Here is a 6188-nt window from a genome sequence, read left to right on the forward strand (position 1 = left end):
ATTCATTCAATTCTGAAAATAGAATATTTTCATTTTGAACGCTGAGTCACTGACAAACGGACCCCACTTGTCATCTTCAACCTTCGACGTTGACCACGGCAGGCGACGGCTCTGACCGGCAATAACTCGCCGACGACTGAGGTTACCGGCGAAGGCAAACGCACCAACGTGCTCCCCACGACTATGCGCACCTACAGACGTCCTTAGTGGCACTGATTACGGCTCCACTAACTCAACGCCGGCCATGGCGGACGTGGTGGCATGGCTGTCCTACGCCGGCGACAGGAGTCCGGTAGCGATTGAACAAAGTGCACGAGAAGTATCAGCAGCTCACCCCAAACACGTTGGAGCAAAGATCGAGACCAGAGGAGCAACGGAGAGGTGGGTCGACGTGTACAGCAACCACGGCGGCGCAAACGATAGTGATGGTGATGCTCCGGTGATTGCAGTGGACAAAAGGACCAATCAACCGGTGATAAAGTATCACAGGCACAAGGCGAAGCTAACGGTATGCTCAGTAATGACAAAGATGCACCTTGAAGCTCCAGCCACGGTGAATCGTGCTCGACGGAGACGCTGCCGGCCGCAAGGAAGAAGAGCGCGCACCGCGAGTTTCTGGTGAAGACAAGCCAAATTAGTGGGTTGGCTGGGCGCGTAAGAATGAGGCAGAGCTGTGGCAAGCTGTGCAGCGACTGGAGTGCGCTAAAGCGACGGTGAGAGCTCACCGGAGTTATGGCCGTGGCGTCGGGAAAACAGAGCAAGGGAGCAGGGGGCAAACGGCGACGGCCAAGGCTAAATAGCACGGCTCAGAAGCAGCAAGGAAGCCACGCAGGAGACTTCACCACGCCAGCGTGAAGCCAAGGACAGTCCACGCGCACGCCTAGAAGCGAACCGAAGGTCGCCGACAATGTAGCTAAGGCGGTGAACACTGTTCACAGGAATTATAGAATTGCCATTCATTTTCAAATTCAAATTACTCCCAAATTTGTATAACAACTCAAAAATCTCCAAAAATAAAAGTTGTTCAAAATCAAAAGTTCTACAACTTTGCTTTTATAACCACCCCCTAATTCGGTCTATATTTTGAAATGAACTTTTGAATTCAAATAGGGAATATTTAACGAATTACGCCTTTTCGAATTACTCTAAATTGTTCATAACAACTTTGAAAACTCCAAAAACAAACTTTGTATAAAATGACAAGCTCTACACTTTTGCTTTGGGGCTCAACCCCAAAATATGCTTAGATTTTGAAATGAGTTTTTAGGGTAGGATTTAAATACTGAAAATCAGGGTTTTCTCGAAAATTCAAATCCAAACCAAATTTTGAACTTGTTTCAAACAACTCAATTCAACACTCATAACATAAATGTAAACTTGTTTTAGTGAATGCATATCACAGTTTGCAATATGACCAATGCCTTGCAATGCATATGATGACATGTCCTGTTTTTAATATTTAAACACCTGGGGTGTTACAGCTAGACTTCCGCCTCATCCGGCGACTGAGGGCTAGCCCCGCCTCGCCGGACATCCTGAGGGCAGGCTCTGCCTCGCCCGACGACTGAGGGCTAGCTCCACCTCACTCGACAACTACACCCTAATCCTTCATAAAGACGAGCACAGGGTGCGATAGGACATTCGAGTCAACCGTAGTATCGAGGGCCATGCCCCATACACCTGCAGGAAGGCACCATTAGTATATGATGGGATGGGCGCTTTAAGCCCTTTCTGACATAAAAGTGCATGAACAGTGTTGTAGGCGCCGACTTTTATCCCACAGTGTTGTAGGCGCCGCCATCGGCCCTCGGACGCAGATACTAACAGAAGCATGTGACCACCACTATGATCCAAGACAGAATTCACATCACCTACAGTGACGGACGTAGGGTCACTTCCCTATCTACTCCCTGAAGGTTCGTGGCTTGGCCCTCTGATATGCCACACTGGCGTAGTATGGGACGCACCCACTTGCTGATAGAGGTCAGGGCATGGCCCTATAAGGATCAGTGAACATGCCATCCCTGACACAGTCTACCATGTTAGCAGGGCAGGCACATGGGAAAAGGAAGACCCGGCTCCCCCGAAGGACCTTCTCTACCTTTGGTTTTTTCCCCTTTCTCCCATCTATAACCCCTGCTCCCCCTTGTTCTATAAAAGGGAGGGCAGGGCGCCCCACTAAGGGGCCAACTTTTGATCGATCAGTTTTCGACACACAACATACAGCCAAGCATCAACCAAGCTCTTGGTGTCCTTTTGACCTTTCCATCCGAGACTTGGCACCTATCCCTCTCTCGACCGTTTGTACCCCCTACTACAAACCTTTTTCGGTACTAATAACACGAGCAGTAGCAGACTGGAAGTCGGGACGTTCTGCCCAAACTAGTATAAACCTTGTGTCCTTTAGTACAACATCCGAGCCTAACACGCAACAATTATAGATTTACTAGCCAGTGCTTGTTCGAAACACCGACACTCATCATGTAGCATTTTTATGTTTTTCAAAAGATAAATCTCTAGAACTTTAGTATCACTTGGAATAAGATAAATAGCAGCTCAGACCTTCTCATATCATATCCATCAATTACCTAGACATAGATCAAGCATATGCTACCCACGAGTTTCAAGTTTAGAGTAAATTCTTATATCAAATCAGTCTTATCCAAAACTCGGGAGAATTCAAGGCTAAAAACTAGGTACTTGAAAGGAATTACGACAGAGCAACTATTCATCATTTCCATCACAAAAGATTATCCTTAGAGTCTATTTATTTAGCTCTTAAAAATAGAAAATGAAACACACTTTTTATTTTGTTTTTATTTTTCTAGATCACACCTTACTAATATATATATATATATATAAGACAAAGTTAAATTTTTATTTTGCTTTTAGTTATGCATCCTTTTCTTTTAACTATTATATAGTAAACTTAGAAATAGTAAAACAAAAGGGAAAGAAATACTTAGCTAGATACACGGGGAATGCTTTTCCCCAAGCTGGATGTTGGTGTGGTCGAATGTTGAAGTTGAGTGATCGTTCTCAGAGCAAATTTGCCAGTGGATGCCCTTCTCTTCGTCCATGGATGTACTAGGATGAAGTCAATCAGGTGAACTTGCTCTTGATTATATCATCCTGCAAAATACCAACAACAATACCAAAACTAGTGGAATGGATTAGGATAAGGGGTTAGCGGTCAGCTGTCTAGAGATTAGTTGTTCTTGAGGTTTAGGAATATTTTGTGTTGGCAGAATTTTAGTAGGATGTTTACCTAATATATACTTTTTTTGGGTTTATGATATGTAGAACAAAAAAGTATGTATGCATGGTATTTTTAATTTTTATGCCTCCACAGTGAATATTACCATGGGTATTTACACCGTAGATTTATTCACATGGGGATTAGAATTTTTTTTATGCAGTGATGAAATTTTATTTTATTTTCTAAATGCAAAGCATATGCAGAAAAGTAAATATGCTAAAGTAAAAATAACTCATGCAATGTAGAAAAGTAAATATGGATAACTACCGATGTTACCTCATGGTGAGGGTTTAGATTTTTAAGTCCTCTGGATAGGACTTTCTCCTATCTTGTTCATTCTTTGGGTGCATCTGTCGGTCTCGGAGATAGAGACCTTGATGGTTACACCTCTTGTGATGGTGACTCTAATGACGATGTTACCTTTTCTTTTCACACCTGCTTTGTCTGTAGACTGGTCTTAGGCAGAGTAGGTTTATCTTTTGTAGGTTCTTCATCTTCCTCCCATTCATTCTTGGGGAGTTGATTCCTTTGGCATTGGGATGATCGACGTCTTCTCCTAGAGTGGGACTTCTTTGGCTATACATAAGTGGTATAACTATTGAAATAACAGCGTACCTTCTCTCTAGGGAATTGGAAGTGGACTTGTCTAGATCCTATGTAGGTGATCGCGTCAGTAGTGTTAAGGAACGGTCTTCCAAGGATGATGGGTGTATCGTCTTCTTCTTCACCCATGTCCAAAACCATGAAGTCGGCAGGGGCAAATAGTTATGTATTTTTACCATGATATCTTTTACTATTTCCTCTAGAAATTGGATTTATTTGTCCATCATCTGCAATTGCATATATGTAGGGAACAAAGGTTTGTCACCAAATAAATATGCATATGTTACCTTGGACATTACATTGACACCCGACCCAATGTCAGCAGAAGGTCTTGTAGGAATATTCTTTGTTCGATGGTACACTCGATCGTTAGGTACACCAGGATCATCCTTCTTAGCAAGGAATGGTGAAGCGAGGAGGTGGTCAGTACTCTAATCGGAGCGTGTTGGTCATGTTGACTGATTCTTCTTGTGGTTGCCTAACCTTGTTCTTCCTCCTTCTCATGTTGTTTTTTTGTCACTGTTGTTTCTTCGGGCAGGTACGTCAGTTTGTGGATGTCTAGGAGATTGCAAGATATGATTCTTAAAAGAAAACTTCTCATTTTTATCCTTGATTGTAAAACAGATCTTGGCACTGTCCGCGTAGATGATGGCTTTTGAGGTGTTTAGGAAAGGTCGGCCCAAAATAATAGGTGCCCTTACATCTTCATTTATTTCCAAAACCACAAAATCTGCTGGTACATATGATTGTCCCACTCGAACAATGGTGTCTTCAAGAACTCCCTTAGGGGTAGAAGAGAGACTGTTCTACAAGCTACAAATGTATGGTTGTGTACAACAAAGTATCTCCATTAATTTTATCATAGATTATCTTAGGCATAATGTTGACACTTGTTCCGAAGTCACAGATAGCTTTTTAGAAAATGTGAGGTCCAATGGCGATGGGGATGATAGGTCTTCCTGGATCTCTCATCTTTTCCAGCAAGGTATAATCTATCCACCTTTCCATTGATGGTTGTATACAGTAATATGCTGCATTATGAATATCGATAAGATTTGCAGTTTCTAGATCTTCCAGTTGCCCCAGAATCTTACCTTTATCGATCGGAGGAACAGCAAAAGCTAGCTGAGCTATTTATGATTCTATCATTTAAATAAAGCTATGCTGGTTCTTAATGGTAGAGGAGAGGTTATCCATTCTATTATTTATATTTTCTAAAACTCTATCATTCTAAGCTAGTTTCCTAGATAAGCCCTCCATAATTTTAGCTTGGCTAGAAATTAATTCTCTCAAGGGTGGTGAATTGAAATTATTACCTTGAGGGTTACCTTGGTAATTTCCTTGGTAGTTTGGCCTCTAGTTGCTGATTCCATCTTTGATTATGTTGAGGATGAAAGTAGTTGTTATTAACAAAGTTCACATCCTCATGAAGTTCAGGGCAGTTGTTTCCTGAATGCTTAGTGTTTCCACACTCTTGACATGTCATAGTGGGAATCATGAACGTGCATGACTTCTTGCTTTTTATTGGTTCGGATCTTCAAGCTTCTTCATTAGTAGGTCCATCTTAGCAGACAGCATGTCTACCTCTTTGAGTTGATGCATACCTCCACCTCTCTTGTGGGTCTGAAGACGTTCTTTATTCCAACCTTGGTTAGAGGCTATCTTCTCCACAAGAATTTTTGCAGCTGGTATGGTGAGTGATAGGAACACACCTCTAGTAGCAGCAGCCATAGTCTCATGGATACTGTTAGTCAACCCTGTGGTAGAAAGTCTACATGAGTAGCCAATTCCCCATCCCATGATGAGGACATTCTGCTATGTAATCTTGAAAGCATTCCCATGCCTCAAGGATAGATTCATCATGTTGCTGTTGGAAACTTGAAATTCTCTCACGTAGAGCATTGGTCTTGCCTATGGGAAAGAACTTGGCTAGAAAGGCGGTGGAGCAGTTATCCCATGTAGTATTTCTATCTTTGTTGGCGTAGAACCATTGGTTTGCCCTCCCCAAGAGTGAGAATGGGAAGAGGCAAAGTAGTATGGCATCTTGGGTCACTCCTTTGATGGTGAAAGTGCTGTAGATCTCTAGAAAGTGTTGGAGATGTGCACTTGCATCTACATGTGCCTTTCCACAAAATTGGCTAGCTTACACCATGTTGATGAGAGCTAGCTTGAGCTCGAATCCATTGTCTACAACATTGACTATTGGTCTAGTATGGATCTTGGCTATAGTTGGAGCAGAGAATTCGTGGAGAGTCTTGTTAGCCATGGCTTTGAAATCTGGTGTTAAGCTTCACCTTATCTGGTTGTCTTCCGATTCTAAAGCTGG

The 6188-nt window shown here is 42.6% G+C and overlaps 1 non-coding gene across 1 annotated transcript; it reads left to right on the top strand.

Moving 5' to 3' along the window:
- Positions 1-5655: 5655 nt before the first annotated feature.
- On the top strand, positions 5656-5764 carry LOC136530239 (small nucleolar RNA R71). Its single transcript, XR_010777723.1, has one exon. It is a non-coding gene; the product is annotated as a small nucleolar RNA R71 (small nucleolar RNA).
- Positions 5765-6188: the final 424 nt, after the last annotated feature.

Source organism: Miscanthus floridulus, chromosome 19, assembly GCF_019320115.1.
Source record: "Miscanthus floridulus cultivar M001 chromosome 19, ASM1932011v1, whole genome shotgun sequence".
Lineage (NCBI taxonomy): Eukaryota > Viridiplantae > Streptophyta > Magnoliopsida > Poales > Poaceae > Miscanthus > Miscanthus floridulus.